Here is a 9,066-nt window from a genome sequence, read left to right on the forward strand (position 1 = left end):
AGACCAAGTAGCCCTGTGAAGGGGGGCAGGAGAGTCTGCACGGTCAGGGCTACAGACGGAGACTGTGTCCAGGCCTACCTGGCAGATGAAAGATAAAATGTTCCTGAGTCAGCAGCTGCCAGCTGGCTCCAGGTATCAGGGAACTAAGGGCACAGGCTGGGTTCAGACAAGTTCTGGGAGTGGGGAGAGGAGGAAGGCAAGAAAGAAAGGACAAGGACGTGAGATCTCAGGGGAGACGGGGGCAGGAGAGGTGGCCCTTGGTTCCAGAAGGGTCTGCTGGACTCAGGGGTCCCTGCCATGTCTCAGGGTTGGGAGCTTATCTTGTGCGGCTGGGCCACTGCAGGCAGAAGTAGCAATGGAGAACAAGGAGGTAGCAGAAGGTGGGCTAGACCTCAAGAACCATTCCATTTCCCCCAGACTTCCCTCCCGCCCTCAGGTGGGGAAGCTGAGGCTGAATGAGCCCCTTTACTAGAATGGCCTCTGCAGAGCTGCCTATGACCTCACCCTCAGGTTACCTGATCATCCCGAGTTAGAAAACCTGAACTGGCCCCAGATGGACTGGGGTCAAGGCCCTCAAGAGCCGGGCCAGGAACACCATGTGAATGTTGTGCCAGGGATGAGCTGATCAAGTCCTGCTCTGGGGCAGCCAGACTCCAAGAAAGCGTGTCAGGGCTTGAGCCCAGGCAGCTACAGAATGGGCTCACAGCTAGGCTGTGACAAGTTTTCTAGCTTTAAAAATGATATATACCTACACTCATGGGAATTCCCTGGTGGGCCAGTGGTTAAGACTCTGCTCTTCAAATGCAGGGAGCAAGGGTTCAACCCCTGGCAGGGGCACTAAGATCCCACATGCCTTAGGGTGCTGCCAAAAAAAAAAACAACAGAATACACACCCTCATATCACCTGATGGCCATGGATCTCGGGCTGTCTGTCACTCCAGGTCTGATCTACTGGGGAACATCTGGGGTCAAGTCACCATGTGCTCCCACCCCCAGCCTTACCAGGAGGAGTCAAAAGCAAACCAAAGTCCTTACCTGTTGGGGGCCAGAGTGAGGCACTCCGCCCATGGCAAAGGTCATGAGGAAGGAGGCTCGGCATATGCAAAGGTGGGATCGAGTCTCAGGAGTCCCCCTGGAAATCCTCGAGCATCTACTCCCATAACCAGAGCCTGCCTACTTTACTACTTTGTGCTCTCGCCTACACCTCTGACTTTACGGGGGGGGAGGGGCTGTTCCCCACCACCTCTCTCAGAGAAGGAGTTAACTTAGAGCTCCAGTTAATAATAATTCCTGGGCGTGATAGGAGTGTTTCAACCTACAAACTCCTTTGAAGGTTCTCTAGCCTGCCTGACAGGCTTGTCGGGCCACATGTGATTGCTCACAGCCTCCCAACCATGAGAGGCACGAGATGCTTTAAACCTTCTAAAAACAGGTTCCTTAGAAAACCATCAGTATAAGTATAGTGGGCTGATTAGAAATTGTATTGGTGAAGGGTTTTTCATTTGTTGAGCCAATGCTTACTGCTAAGTCTCCACATCCCCTTGCCCTTATACACATTAATGAATATATAGAAGAAATAAGTATTAACCTTTGATATTAATCACGTTAGACCTTAGGCTAAGTAAATTCTTTCCTTAACTAAAACCCACTACACCCTCACCCTATAGGAATGTAACTTTATCTGGGCGGCATCTGTTTTAAGAATAATCACCCCTGGAGAAATAAGTGTCCTGGTTGACTGACCGCTGTCACAAGGAGAGGGTCATAAATTGTCAGCAGGCCCCCTGACCAGAAGATGAGGTAACACCCCTAAGACCTCTGTATACATTTGTATGAAGCACCTGACTTTGATAAAAGTCAGGACTGCTGACCCTGCGTGACTTTTGCATAACATCTCAGTGTATAAAAGCAGACCATGGAAAATAAAGAATTGGGATCAGTTTCTCGAAATACTGGTCTCCCCATGTCACTCTCTTTCTTAAACTCTGGCTGAGTCTCCATCTGGAGCGCGGAACCCACCAAGCTTACTAATTTTGCCTGGGCTTCTAAGATCCGACCGGGGAGGCCTCAGTGTCTCCTCTCCTTTGGGAGAACGGAAGGACGCCTGCGGCCTACGTAAGTGGTGCAAACTTCTTGTCTTGAACTTTTATTGGTTTCCCGCGTAAACCAAGCTACTCAGCCTCTTTTCTCCACTGAATTTTCCTACTGAGCTATCCTCATTCTATTACTCTTTATATCTCTAATTAATATCTAATTGAAGCTATTGTATCCTGATCCTTGCCGACGCCGTCCCCGATTCGAACTCTCTGGATCAGCCAGGGCTGGACCTCGGCACTTACCCTCCAGAAAAAGACTCGCTCTGTCACTGGGGGGACTTCATGTGTTGAGAGCCTGCTTTGTGTCTGCACTGTGCTGGGCCTGTGGTTATAACAGGGCATGAGGCAGACAAGGCACCCCACTCAGGCAGTTTGTAGCTAGTGAGAAGAGATCCACAATCAACATACTCATAAATAAATATGACCATATCACATGGTGACATGTACCAGGAAGAAAACAACTTAATGAGCTAGAGCTTTGCTACTATACAAGTGTGCTCTGCAGACCAGCAGCATCCAAGCACCAGGGAGCTCACCAGAAAGGCAGAGTCTCAGGCCCTGCCCAGATCTCCTGAATCTCCATTTCAATGAGATCCTCAGGGGATGCCTATGGTCAAGGGGTCAGGAATTCATTCCAAGCATGGTTATTACCCCAGGGGAAAAGAAATATTCATTAACATATTGAGACCTGAATATTCTCAGTTTCTGGAAGCTCTGTCTTGCAGGTAGAGGGAACAACCAGTACTACCAATCAGAAAATAATGTCCTTAAAGCCACATCTGGAACTTCCCTGGTGATCTGGTAGTTAAGACTTTGCCTTCCAATGCAGCGGGTGTGGGTTCAATCCCTAGTAGAGGAACTAAAATCCCACATGCCTCACAGTCAAACAACCAAAACATGAAACAGAAACAATACTGTAACAAATTTAATAAAGACTTTTAAAATGGTCCCTATCAAATAAAAAAAAAAAAGCTTCCCTGGTGGCTCAGTGGTAAAGAATCTGCCTGTCAATGCAGGAGACGTGAGTTCAATCCCTGGGTCAGGAAGGTCACCTGGAAGAGGAAATGGCAATCCACTCCAGAATTCTTGCCTGGAAAATCCCATGGACAGAGGAGCCTAGGGGGCTATAGTCCGTGGGATTGCAAGAGTCAGACACAACTTAGCAACTAAAACAATAACAAATTTTTTTTTTAATCTTTAAAAAGAAAAAAGCCACAACTAGCTTACTGGGAGGAGAAGGCAATGGCACCCCACTCCAGTACTCCTGCCTGGAAAATCCCATGGATGGAGGAGCCTGGTGGGCTGCAGTCCATGGGGTCGCTAAGAGTCGGACATGAGTGAGCAACTTCACTTTCACTTTTCATTTTCATGCATTGGAGAAGGAAATGGCAACCCGCTCCAGTGTTCTTGCCTGGAGAATCCCAGGGGCACGGGGGTGGGGCCTGGTGGGCTGCCGTCTATGGGGTTCCATAGAGTTGGACATGACTGAAGCAATTTAGCAGCAGCAGCTTACTGGGGAACCTTAAGCAAGTCACCCCACCTCTCCAGGCCTCAGTTTCCCACCTGGAAAATTGAGGAGTTGAACTAAATAGAGGCTCTTTCGAACTAAAAAAAAACAACAGTCTTCTGAATGGAGGATTTTGAGGCATCAAGAGTCAAATGACCAGCTAAGAAAGCTATCTGAGGGAGCAGCAGGGCCTTGGAGTCCCAAGACCTACATGTAAGACACGACTGAGCAACTGGGTATGCACATACAGTAAATAAAAACTTAAATGGGAATGAAAACAGCAACTTAAGGAGCCATCTCTGGGTAGAAGGAGGATGAAAGAGAGGGGTATACACAGGTACTTTCTATTTGTTAGGTCTTATTTCTCAAGCTGAGTGATGGGTACATGGATATTTATATAATTCATTCTCTCATATTTATTAATACATTAAGTACTTAAAACAACAACAACAAAAAAAGAAATATGGGAAATGTTTTCCAGGTAGAGGTACCAGCTTGAGCAAATGTCCAAGGACACAAAGTAGCAAGAATATTGCCCCCCTCTCCCAAACTTCACAGCTCAGTTCAGTTCAGTTGCTCAGTCATGTGCAGAGTATTGGAGCTACAGCTTTATCATCAGTCCTTCCGATGAATATTCAGGATCAATTTCCTTTAGGATTGACTGGTTTGATCTCCTTGCTGTCCAAGGGACTCTCAAGAGTCTTCTCCAACACCACAGTTCAAAAGCAACAATTCTTCGGTGCTCAGCCTTCTTTAAAGTCCAACTCCCATATCCATACATGACTACTGGAAAAACCATAGCTTTGACTAGATGGATCTTTGTTGGCAAAGTAATGTCTCTGCTTTTTAATATGCTATAGGTTGGTCATAGCTTTTCTTCCAAGGAGCAAGTGTCTTTTAATTTTATGGCTGCAGTCACCATCTGTGGTGATTTTGGAGCCCCAAAAAAGTAAAGTCTGTCACTGTTTTCATTGTTTCCCCATCTATTTGCCAGGAAGTGATGGGACTGTATGCCATGATCTTAGTTTTCTGAATGTTGAGTTTTAAGCCAGCTTTTTCCACTCTCCTTTTTCACCTTCATCAAGAAGCTCTTTAGTTCCTCTTCACTTTCTGCCATATGCAGGCGTCATCTGCATATCTGAGGTTATTGATATTTTTCCAGGCAATCTTGATTTCAGCTTGTGCTTCATCCAGCCTGGCGTTTCGCATGATGTACTCTGCATGTAAGTTAAATAAGCAGGGTGACAATATACAGCCTTGACATACTCCTTTCCCAATTTGGAACTCCACAGTAGCTTTTCCAAATCTTTATTCCCCCACTTTCCACCTCACCCCTTTCGCCCAGCCCCACGCTCTGCGGCTGACCTTTCTGACCAGATAAGTCCCCTCCCCATCGGATAGGCTCTCACCCCAGTGGCAAGTGTACACCTCTCAAGTGACCATTCAGTACACGAAGGCATGCGTCGCTTCAAACCCTGCAGACTCCAGGAAGACTGGGCGGGGTTCCAGCCCCAGAGCCGGACGCGAAGCGGGCGGGGGTGGGGGGGGGGGGGCGGCGGGGGGCGGGGGGGAGGGGGGCCGGCCACTGCAGCTCCGGACAGAAGCGGGCGCTGCGGGGCAGGCCAGGACCGCGGCTCCGCCCGCGCCAGCCTCTGGGTCCCTGGGCGGAAACAAACGCGTTTCAAGAGGTAATTGTCCGTCTCGTTTAGATAAAAAGGATTGAACGATGGGGAGAGAGTGGGAGGAAAACCGTTCTAAGACCCAATTCGCTAGATAGGCGTCATTAATGTTTCCGAGCTCTTTATTAAAGAAAGAGGTTTGACTCAACAGCTGGAAATCGCGGAGCCTATTTCTTTCTTGTCTGACAGCTGTCCTTTAGAACCGATTCTGCTCAATCATGCTTTACTCTTCCCGGGATGAAATCTTGGCAGGTCTCCTAGCTTTCCGAGAGTCTCTCGTTTATAATCAGGTAATCTACGTGCCGTGGGCAAGCGTTAAAGCAAACCTGCCCGGGTCCAGCTCCCTCTGGCTGGGACACCTGCTGGCTAGGGAGGGCACCGGGCAGTCTCCCTCCCCTGCGAACTTTCTGTTCCTCCTGCTCCTTCCCGGGCTGTCTCTGGCTCTCCAGAGTTGGGGGCAGAGGGAGCGGAAAAGTCACAGCCAAGAAGGTCTACCCACGACACTGCCCTCTGGTCTTTCGTTTGTTCGGTCCCTAAGTAGTGCCTGATTCTTTGCGACCCCATAGACTGCAGCACGCCAGGCTTCCCTGTCCTTCCCCATCCCCTGGAATTGGTGCAAACTCATATTCATGGCGGAGAAGGCAATGGCACCACACTCCAGTACTCTTGCCTGGAAAATCCCATGGACGGAGGAGCCTGGTAGGCTGCAGTCCATGGGGTCTCTAAGAGTGGGACACAACTGAGAGACTTCACTTTCACTTTTCACTTTCAGCATTGGAGAAGGAAATGGCGACCCACTCCAGTGTTCTTGCCTGGAGAATCCCAGGAATGGGGGAGCCTGGTGGGCTGCCGTCTATGGGGTCACACAGAGTCTGACACGACTGAAGCGACTTAGCAGCAGCAGCATGTTCATGAAGTCGGTGATGCCATCCAACCATCTCATTCTCTGTCGTCCTCTTCTCCTCCTGCCCTCAATCTTTCCAAGCATCAGGGTCTTTTCCAATGAGCTGGCTCTTCGCATCAGGTGGCCAAAGCATTGGAGCTTCAGCTTCAGCATCAGTCCTTCCAATGAAATCAGGTGTGATTTCCTCTAGGATTGACTGGTTTGATCTCCTTGCAGTCCAAGGGGCTCTCCAGAGTCTTCTCCAGTACCTCTCGTCTTGAAAGATTCCAGATGCTGACACTTTCCCTCAGGAGCACTTTTGGTAGGCTCCTTGGAGACCCACAACACCATTTGGTTGCAGCACCCCTAAAAAGAAGTGTGCTTCCTCTTTCATGGTGCTTACAGCCCCTCAGCTTCTGCATCCCTCCTCACAAGTCCAGCCTCATTCTGTGGGAGTCCCCTAAGTGGAAGCTGTCTTCAACAGGGTCCTCTCCAAGAAGGCCTCATTCTTTTTTTTTAATGATTTATTATTTTTCCTGATTCTTTGTGGAATCTTAAGTTCCCCAACCAGGGATCAAGCCTGCACGCTCTGCATTGGAAGCATGGAGTCTTAACCACTGGACCACCAGGGAAGTCCCAAGAAGGCCTCATTCTGCTCCTTAACGTGGAGTCTACATGTGCCCTAAGAGAATCACGCAGCTGGAAGTGCAGCCCCTTGGCTAGGAACTACCCCCCAACTCACCAGATTCTAGATCCACAGCCTCTCCCCTCCAAGGCTCCCCAAATAGTTCTCCCAAAGTCTATTTCTCCTGGTTTGAGGGGGAGGGGGGACAGGCAGAGTGAATGCCCTGACATCTTTCTGAAGAGAGTCTTCGGTAGGGTTCCTGGGGGACATTCTCTCTTTGACAGGCAGGTAACTGAGGACATGGCTCTTAGCCCTGCTGCCTCCCCGCCTCCTGAGTTCTAAACTCATTTTAAGTTCAGCAGCTCTGGCCTTGGAGGCCTCAGCTGAAATTCTGAGGTGAATGGAAAAGTCTTTGCTTATGTCTTATTAGTTTCCAACCTTGGCCTGAGAGCACCATCTCTAACCTCAACCCAGGAAAGACCTCACCAGAGGATACGCCCAGAACACAAACCTGTCCCTCTCCTGGTAAATTCTTCATGCTCCAGCCATTTCCAACAGGCAAGTTGCATGTCAGCTCCTGAGCTCCCAAACCTCACGTCTGCTCTCACTTTGCCTTTCCTTCCACCAGAGGAGTTCTACTCCACTTCTCCACTTGCCTCACTCCTTGAGGTCTTTGAAGACCAGAGTCAAAATGTCTCCTTCTCTGGAAAGCCTTCCCTGGTGCCCCCTCCTCCGTACTTCCACAGGCCTTGCCACAATTCATGTTCTGTTATGATTACCTCGATCTGTACCTATCTCCCCAACTTGATTCCGAGCTCTTTGAGGGCAAGGATGGAACTGTTTTGCTGAGTGTGTTTACATTGTTTGCATGAAAAACAGTTTCAAAAAGAAAGCAAAATCACCCATAATCCCAGCACTTTTAAAAATTTTAGTTGATTTACAATGTTGTGTTAATTTCTGCTGTACAGCAAAGTGATCCAGTCATACATATATATACATTCTTTTTTATATTCTTTTCCATTATGGTTTGCCATAGGATACTGAATATAGTTCTGTGCGCTATACAATAGGACCTTGTTGTTTATCCTTTCCATATAATAGCTCCGTCTGCTAACCCCAACCTCCCACTCTGTCTCTCTCTCAACCCCTCTCCTTGGCAAACAGGAGTCTGTTCTCTGTGTCCATGAGTCTGTTTCTATTTCCTAAATAGGTTTATTTGTGTCACATTTTAGATCCCACATATAAGTGATATAATATACGGTATTTGTCAATTTCTGACTTACTTCACTTCATATGATAATTTCTAGCTGCATCCATGTTGCTGCAAATGGCATTCTTTTTTTCCCCCTTTTTATGGCTTAGTATTATTCCACTGTGTATATACACCACTTCTTCTTTATCCATCCTTCTGCTGATGGACATTTAGGTTGCTTCCACGTCCTGGCTATTGTGAATAGTGCTGCTATGAACATAGAGTTACATGTATATTTTTGGATTAGAATTTTATCTAATTGCTGGCTCATATGATGGCTCTATTTTTGTTTTTCTGAGGAACCGCCATACTTCTCCATAGTGGCTGTACCAACTTACACTCCCATCAACAGTGCAGTAGGGTTCCCTTTTCTTTACATCCTCCCCAGCATTTGTTATTTGTAGAGTTTTTAATGGTAGCCATTTTGATTGATGACCAGCACTTACTTTTGATATTACAGAAAGGACAAAGAATCTTCCTTCTCCTGTGTGTCCCACCAGCCTTACCTCCAATGACAAACACTTTTAAGAGGGTGATATGATTCTTTACTGCCTTTTCCTGGCACACATGTGCACACACACACAGAATTTTATTTCTTACGATCAGCTTCATCCACAATATCCATTTTCACTTAACAGTCTGTCTTGGATATCTTTCCGTATTATTGCATATGATTCTACCACATTCATTTTTTAAATTATATGTGTGTGTGTGTGTGTATAAATAGAAAATTTTCCATTTTAACCATTTTTAAGTGTATGATTTAGTGGCATTAATTACATCCACCATATCATGCAACCATCACCACTATTTCCAAAACAGAAGCTCTGTACCCATTAAGCAATGACTCCTCATGCTCCCTGGCCCCTCTCTCCATAACCTCTGGTTAGGGTGACCTCAAATCTACTTTCTGGCTCTACAAATGCCCCATTAAAAAAAAAAGGCTGAATATTATTCCACAGTAGGAGATGTTATCATCTATTTAACCATTCTGTATTAATAGACATTTTTGTTGTCCCCAAGT

This window comes from Bos mutus, chromosome 29, assembly GCF_027580195.1.
Source record: "Bos mutus isolate GX-2022 chromosome 29, NWIPB_WYAK_1.1, whole genome shotgun sequence".
In the NCBI taxonomy this organism is placed as follows: domain Eukaryota; kingdom Metazoa; phylum Chordata; class Mammalia; order Artiodactyla; family Bovidae; genus Bos; species Bos mutus.